A 9077-nucleotide genomic window follows, 5' to 3' on the forward strand; every position below is an offset into this window, starting at 1 on the left:
ATATACAATGGAATATTACTCAGCCATAAAAAGAAACTAAATTGTGCTATTTGTAATGAGGTGGATAGACCTAGAGTCTGTCATACAGAGTGAAGTAAGTCAGAAAGAGAGAGACAAATACCGTATGCTAACACATATATATGGAATTTAAGGAAAAAAAATGTCAAGAAGAACCTAGGGGTAAGACAAGAATAAAGACACAGACCTACTAGAGAATGGACTTGAGGATAAAGGGAGAGGGAAGTGTAAGCTGGGACAAAGCGAGAGAGAGGCATGGATATATATACACTACCAAATGTAAGGTAGATAGCTAGTGGGAAGCAGCCGCATAGCACAGGGAGATCAGCTTGGTGCTTTGTGATCGCCTGGAGGGGTGGGATAGGGATGGTGGGGGGAGGGAGGGAGACGCAAGAGGGAAGAGATATGGGAACATACGTATATATATAACTGATTCATTTTGTTGTAAAGCAGAAAGTAACACACCATTGTAAAGCAATTATACTCCAAAAAAAATAATAAAATAAAAATGGGGAAAAGATGTGAACAGACACCTCATCAAAGAGGATATACAGATGGAAATAAGCATATAAAAAGATGATCAACATCATTTGTCATTAAGGAATTACAAATTAAAACAACAATGAGATATCACTACACACCTGTTAAAATGGCTAACATCCAAAGAACTGACAATCCCAACTGCTTTGCAAGGCTGTGGAGCAACAGGAACGCTTATTCTTTGCTGGTGGGAATGCAAAACTTTGCAAGACAGTTTGGCGATTTCTCCCAAAGCTAAACACTATCTTACTATATTTTGTGGGTTGAATTGTTTCCCCCTCCCCCAAAATTATGTTGAAATCTTAACTCCTAGTACCTGTGACGTGACCTTATTTGGAAATAGGGGCTTTGCAGATGTAAACAAGTTAAGATGATATCATACTTGATTAAGATGGACCCCAAATCCAGTAACTGATGTCCTTATAAGAAGGAGACATAGAGACACAGAGAAAGAGAGACACAGACACACAGAAGGGAAGACGGCCATGTGCAGACAAGCAGAAATTGGAGTGATGTATCTACAGGCCAAGGAATACCAAGGATTTCTGGCAGCCACCAGAAGCTAGGAAGAGGCAAGAAAGGGTTCTTTCCTAGAGTCTTCAGAGGGAACATGGCCCTGCTGACACTCAATTTTCACTTCATTTCTAAACTCCAAAGCTGAGAGAATAAATTTATGTTGTTTTAAGCCACCCAGCTTTTCATAATTTGTTACAGGAGCCCTAGGAAATTAATATATCATACAATCTAGCAACTGTACCTCTAAGTATTTACTCAGCTGATTTGAAAACCTACATCCACACAAAAATCTGCACAGGAATGTTCATAGCAGCTTTATTTATAACACCCAAAACCAGAAGCAACCAAGATGTCCTTTAATAGGTGAGTAGATAAATAAACTGTGGCATATACATACAATGGGATATCATTCAGCTATAAAAATAAATGACCAATCAAGCCCCGCCAAAGACATGGATGAACCTGAAGTGCATACTGCTAAATGAAAAAGGTGAAACTGAAAAATTATATGATCCTAATTACATGACATTCTGGAATAGGCAAAACAATAGATATAGTAAAACGACTGATGGTTGCCAGGGGTTTGAAAGGAGGGAGAGAAGGTTGAATGTAGAGCACTGGGGGTTATTTAAGGAGATGAAACAACTTTGTAAGATACTGTAATGGTGGACACATGACATGATCCATTAGTCTAAAACCGTAGAATTTTACAGCACAAAAAATGATCCTTAATATATGTAAATTTAAAAATTATTTAGGAGGTCAGGGGATCCCAGCATGGGATATAGACTGTGACAAAAGAATCTTTCTTACAAATGCACGAAACAACCACACTGAAGGGGATGGATGGTGGTCCTAACCTAAGCAGCTTTTGAAATGAGTGTAGTCTGTATGACTAAAGGCAAAAAGAACTGTACATATGCTGTACCGTAGTTGATAAAGTCCACAGGTACGGGTATGGGCTAGCAATTCTGGTACTGTTATATGTACTATGGAGTTGAACAATTAAGTACATGGATGGCAGACGATAGGCGTCTTCACTGTTGGAGGTGGGAAGTTACAGATTAGATAAAAATCGAAAGAAATCTGAATAAAGTATGGACTTTAATTATAATTTAATATATAATTTATATATGTATATAAATTCATTTATGTTTATTCCATTGCATTAACTCAAGTTACTAGGTAAGAAACAAATTCACATGCCTCATTTTTTTATGGTGGTAAAAGTGAAAAATTCTTTTCTCTCTGATCTTTTTAGGTGTAGATGTATTAATTATGTATGTGGACTTGTTTAAAAACCAATCTATTTTTACATTTATTCTTCTTCAAGATAATTTCTACTTGTAGATATGGCCAACAGTTAATAAAAACTAAGAGAGACCAGTTGACTCTCAGTTAAACTGTTCATCTGGTCCATAAGTGTCTTTCTGCTATTTGGATTTCATAAGCCAAATGGTATCTTAAAATTAGTAAATATGCTTACAATTCAGTTGAACATTTTTTTCTATGGAAAATGTTATGAGTACAAAAACGACATCTAGAGATGACTGTCAATATATATTTTCTTTGCATGTATGATATATTTGTTTCTGTGTTTTAGAAATACGTTAGAAGGAGGCTGGGTAACAGAATTAGCAGCAGCATTTTAAACTTCCTCTTCACAGTAATCCTAGGAATGGTATTATACTCATTTCACAGATATATCCCTCCCAATCCAGCAAACATTTATTGAGTTTACTAAATGCTGACACCAGTGTTACCAAGATAAATAAGATGTGGTTCTTGTTTTTGAGTGGCTTATATTGAAGGAGATAAACATATAACATCCATTCTGTGTGCTTCGTGCTGATGGGGATAAGTTCAGGGTATTATGAAATCATATGGGAGGGATAATTCACCCATCTGCAGAGCGCTTGGAGATGAAGCAGTGTCAGGCAAGCACCCCTCATGACCAGGGAGGAGTTCCTAGCAGAGATAACAACTCCGGTAAAGACAAGGAGTAAAGAAATAGTATGCTGTGGTCTGAGAACGTGTAATTCAACATTTTAGGATGATAAAGTGAGCAGTAGATAATAATGAGAAATAAGACTACAGGCATAGTCAGAGACCTGTGTAGTCATGCTAAGGAATTTGGACTTGGAGACACCAAGGGTAGATATCTTGTCCTGAAAAGTGATTACATGAGGATTTTTACCTAGTTCTGTTTGTCTCCAAAGCCTGAGCTTTTTACACTAAATAATATTTACTTCATAGGCATTCTTGACATTAACTATTTACCAAAGATGTAAATAAATCATATTGTAAGAATGAGAAAAAGAACAATTTGGAAAATAGTTAAATAACATTATTTGGAAAAAGCCACTGTTATACAACCTTACTTCCAACATGCTTTGTACTTCAAGTTTATTGATTAGACATCTTTTACTCTCATATTTTATACCATACCATGCATTCTATTTTTGTTAACTGTCATCAATATTAAAACAGCAAACTGACCGGCACCTAATTCTGGGCTTACTTGGTAGTGCACCACTTGGTGGTGCTCCACAGCAAGCACCCTGCTCTTTGGACATCCAGTTACTGCCTTTAGTAGCTGCCTGACATAGATGTGGATCTGACACCAGACCTTTACATCAAGGGCACCTCTACCAAGGCACATCTGCTGGGCCTGATGGGAGCAGAGGTCTCTCTCAGTCCTGGCTTCGGGGTCTGACATCCCCTCATTGGATGTCAGGAAGGCCCTGTTACTAAGGATGACTCTACTGCCCCTAAACCATTAACATTTTCCAAAGAGGAACAGCGGCCCAAGGACCATGCTCTCTGCCATGTTTAATAGTCATCCTGCCTCCGAAGGGCTGGAAGCACCTCTCTCAGTGACCTCATGCTCCATCCTGATGTGAATGGTTTTCATCCTTTTTCACCAAATCATTTAGAAAAGGTGCCGAGAAAGTCAACTATATTCATTTGGTACAGAGCAGAGAGAGAACATTTTACGTTCAAGAATAAATTGTCCAAGCAGTAAATGTCATTGGGGTGAATCCTGTAATGAGACAGGAGAGAACAATTGGACAGTTGGGGAAACTCCAGGAGAAAAAAAAGAGGAAAGACTGAGAACTAAACAAAAGAGTATTAAAATTACAGGGATTCAGAAAAAGACTTCTGAACACAATTGTATTGATGGTGTTGGGAAACTTTAACTAGTGCATGCCCCTTCAGCAGGAGGTAGCTGGAGGAACAATTATTTCAATGTACGTTCACTTGAAAAACTTTGTTTCATCTTTCTCTTTTAAAATGTAATTAAGTGCCCTGATTCTTTTTTTTAATTTATTTTATTGAAGTATAGTTGATTTACAATGTTGTATTAGTTTCTGCTATACAGCAAAGTGATTCAGAGATATACACACACACACACACACACACACGCACATATTCTTTTTTCTATTCTTTTCCATTGTGGTTTATTACAGGATATTGATATTGAATATAGTTCCCTGTGCTATACAGTAGGATCTTGTTTTTTATCCATTGTATATATAATCATTTTAAATGCCCAGATTATTATCATAAGAAGAAAGAATGTAATTTTTTTTCAGAGAGAACAAGTTTTTTTTTAAGTTCCATTTTATAATCTGTTATAGGTGAATGAGTAGCAAGTTAAGCATTGTGTTTAACTCCTGACATGGAGAATGGAGGGTAGATATATCAGGAGGGTGATATAGAATGGGCTTCAATAATTTGCAATAACAAACTTAGCTGAGTAGTAGGAACGAATATTTGTTATATTATTCCTTATACTTTTATATATGCCTGAAGCATTTCATAGACTTTTAAAAATCAAATTAGAGATTCAGGAAATACTTAGGGAAAGGAGAGAGGGATCAAGAAAGGGAGCAGAGGGGAAGGGGATTAGACAAAGAGGAGGATTAAGCAGGGAGAGATAGAAAAATAGGTGAATGCATGGTTTTGAACCTAGAGAGCTTTCTTTCTTTTTTAAAATATTTATTTATTTATTTACTTACTTAGTTACTTACTTACTTACTTACCTACTTATTTATTTAGCTGCGCCGGGTCTTAGTTGCGGCACTCGGGATCTTTGTTGCAGCGTGCGGGATCCTTTAGTTGCAGCATGCGAGCTCCTTCTGAAAGGTTAGGTTAGTGGTCACACCATGCTGTTTGCTAACGATTTGTCCTGATTGAGTAAGCTCTCTAACCCCTTCCCACCACACATGAGACTCAAGAACTGCCCATGGCATTCTGATCTCTACAAACCAGACATAACAGCAGTTCTTCCAAAGGAAAAAGGGCAAAAGAAAGAAAGAAAAAAAAAAAAACTGAGAGCAAATGCAAGAAAAAAAGAAAAGAAAAAGCAATGAACATATATGTATGAATGAACGTACAGCAACTCAAAACTGCTCCCCTTTGGGGACAGAAGCCAAGTTCAAAATGAAATCCCATATCCCTCCAGACCCCTTTCTAGCCATTACTGTATAATTTATATGCAAGTTGCCTGCATAGTTAATCTTCCTCTCTAGCATCTGGTATTTATCATCAGAAACAAATTGGTGCGAGATTCTGGAGAAGCTCTTCATATATTTTGGGTTTTAAACATTCCTCTACAAGTCTGTTTCTTTAAAAGTTAAAAGTGCAGCTGAGCACAGGGAAATAGGTGATAGCAAGTGGGGGGATGGGTCATTCATACTTGGGGCTCTCCCAATACGGCATAAATGAATCAGAGCCAGAGAGGTGAAGATAAAGGGAACTAAAATTTAGAGCTAAAAGGACTTTGAAAACCTCCCAGTTCAGCTTCCTGATATTCTACCCGTGGCTGGTCACTTTCACAAGGAATCCTAGCTGCAACAGCTGAGCTGAAACTGGAGGCTACGTTTTCTGAAGTATCATTCAGGGTTGCCTCAGGGCAACCTGAGGAACCTCCATTTCCCCAAATGGAGAAAATAGAAAAGTTTTAGATTATCCATTTTAGAGTGATAACTAAAATGTGTAAATGATATTGTTCATTCTGTAAGTGGGATCAGCGCTGCATTCAACTGGCCTGGAGAAGTCAGGACTCTGTCTGTGCCTTCTAGGCAGGTGCTTTCAAAGGCTGGTGACGCAGCAGATCTGAGGTCCTGCCAGACACCTCCTGCAGGCTGGACCTTTGATGACATTGGGTTGGATCCTTCTTGCTTCTTACCTGCTAGAGTCTTCCCTTCTCTGAGGCTTGTGGATTTGATTTAGAAATTCAGAAAAATTTTAGAAATGGACAAACAGACGAAAGATTAGAGAATTGTTTACCCATTGGGGCAAAGGGGCAACTTTTAGCATTCTGCAACTGGGGTAAATGAAAAAAGTAAAATGAAAGCCAATTTCAAACATTAAAATAAAAACGAGAGCTCAGAAATGACAGTAATTAGACTAAGATCATGAGGAAAAGTTGCATTCAATACATTTTGGAACAAGGTGGTTTTTCCTTGTTCTTTTTCTTAGCTCCTTTTGGGACTATTTTAGTGCTTCAGTGCTACTACACAGAAAATAGTGTAAATGTATTCATTTTTACTGTAATATTCCCCAGCTCTTCCTATATTGGCAAAAGATAATAGATTATAGATTTCTTAAAGTTTAGCAGCTTGTAATTCCATGTATAATATAAATAAGTATAAAGTTTAAATTAATTAGTAAATTTGCAGTTATCTGAATTAACTATTCTTTAAAATTTAATTTAGCAGATGTGATGATTTTGTGATAACATTAAGTCATTTCTCATATATTTTAATATACCTAAGTCACAGAGCATCTTAAACTTGGTAAAGAGAGAGCCGAGTGTAGAGGGTTGAGCACTAGATAAGAGATCCAGAGTGAGCCAGTGACAGAACCTCAACCAGAATGCAGGTCTTCTGACCCCAGCCCTGGGTTCATACACATGTCACATATTTTTATGAAAGACAAATATTATTGTTTTGGATCTTACAGTCACTTTTCTTCTAGTGATGTGGATGGTGTATTGGATTTTGTCTGAGATTATCAATATTAATTATTCACATTCTTCTCAAATTGTAACCATTTAGTTTTATTTTGAGAGTGAAGAAAGCAATAGATGGTCCTGCAAAAAAAGAAAATGAAAGACCCTGATTTGTGTATTTGGGGTAAGGTCTTAGAACAACCTGGGCCCAGGTCCAGAATAAACGAGGACCATTCCTAGCAGAGCATAAGAACATTAGAAAGTCTATTATCACATCACAGCTATTTAACAAAAATCAGATTGATATGATTTTCAGAGAAGAAACAAAAGATACTCTCAAGCTGTGTTCATAATAATACGGTCTTTCTGAAAGTTAATCAGTTTGTTTACATACCACATTAACATAAAAAATTTTTTTAAACAGTGAGCATCTTCTAACTAAAATCAGTGGTTTAAATTAAAATATAAAAGTGGTTCTACCAGTGAAAACTATGGCAAATATCTCCATCTAAGATAAGGTTGCCAGATAAAATACAAGATGCCCAGTTAAATTTGAATTTCATATGAATAATGGATAATTTTTTCATATAAGTAAAAACTTCAAATTTAACTCATCTTCCTGTATTTTTATTTGCTAAATCTGGTAACTATAATCTAAGGGGCAAATTTTGTTTCCAAATACTGCTTCTGAATAAAATCCAAAGTATATTATAGCCAGTTAATTTGGAAAATAAATACAATTTCAAATCTTATTTAGGTAGGGCTTCTCAAAACCGGCACTACTGACACTCTGGGCTGGATAGTTCTTTGTTGTGGGGGGCCGTCCTGTGCATGGCAGGATGTTTAGCAGCATCCCTGGCCTCTACTCACTAGATTCAAGTAGCATCCCCCCAGCTGCAACAGCCAGAAATGTTTCTAGACATTGCCAGATGTCCCCGGTGTGGGGTGAGGGGGCAAAATCGTCCCTGGTTGAGGACCATTGTTCTGAGGAAAGAAGCTTATTTATACGAAAGTGTGGTACATGTATCTTGGGAGAAAACTAGCCTGTCCTGGTCTTGAAGAAAGAAGGGAAAAACCATATTTTACGTAGTTTTCATTTTAAAGCGTCTTGGGAGAGATACCAATGGAGGACTGATGGGAAATGGTTGAGGAGTTGAGTGGGTAGACGTGGGATTGTTTTACAACCTGAGGCTTTATTAAAGAAGCTTCTGTTTCCTCTTTGAGAGGAAAAGATTGTAGAAAGTACTCAAGAGAAGCCTCAGGTTCCCAACATGGCCTTCATCCAGGCTCTGAGAGAACAGTTAATACAGAGTCTGCTGATTCCTGGAAAAGGAGTGTTTTATTTGGATAGCAATAACTGAAATTCCAACCTAGACCACCTAGGTGAATAATCACGTATGTGTGTCCAAAAAGACCAAATTGCCAAGAGATGTGTTGTGAACCAGAGTGGGGAAACTATTTACTATTTGATATTCAGAAAACAATTCGACAGGGAGTTTTGCTACGAGGTTGTTGCTTCTATTTTCCCCAAGAAAACATATGAATTTAGTTTGCTATCTAAACCAAGAAAGTAATGTGGTTACACGTACTATGGAGAAGTTTTTAAAGAATTGACCTTTCAAGTCTTTGTGCCTCTAATTACTATTCTTTAGTCATACAGAGTCACTAATCATTCCTCCTGCAAGAAATTTTCAGCATAATCCTATTTTCCACTCAAGTTCTACAGGATTGCCAGATTGCAGTGAAAAAAATCAAATCTACTTCCAGTAAAGAGAGACTCAAAAGAACAGTGGTTCAAATAAAATGCCAAAGAGAATAATCAGCTTCTTATTCTACTTTTATTAATGTGAAATCTACAATTTTGTGAGGATAATACAAAAAATTTTTTTTCTAGTAATTGAGTCATTCTAACTAAATTTAGGCAAATAGTCCTACTAATGTTACTTTTTAAAAAACATATGTCGGGATTCCCTGGTGGCGCAGTGGTTGAGAGTCTGCCTGCCGATGCAGGGGATACGGGTTCGTGCCCCGGTCCAGGAAGATC

The sequence above is a fragment of the Delphinapterus leucas genome, chromosome 3 (genome assembly GCF_059928025.1).
Source record: "Delphinapterus leucas isolate spDelLeu-1000000601 "Yukka" chromosome 3, BTC_Dleu_Yukka2, whole genome shotgun sequence".
NCBI classification, from domain to species: Eukaryota; Metazoa; Chordata; class Mammalia; order Artiodactyla; family Monodontidae; genus Delphinapterus; species Delphinapterus leucas.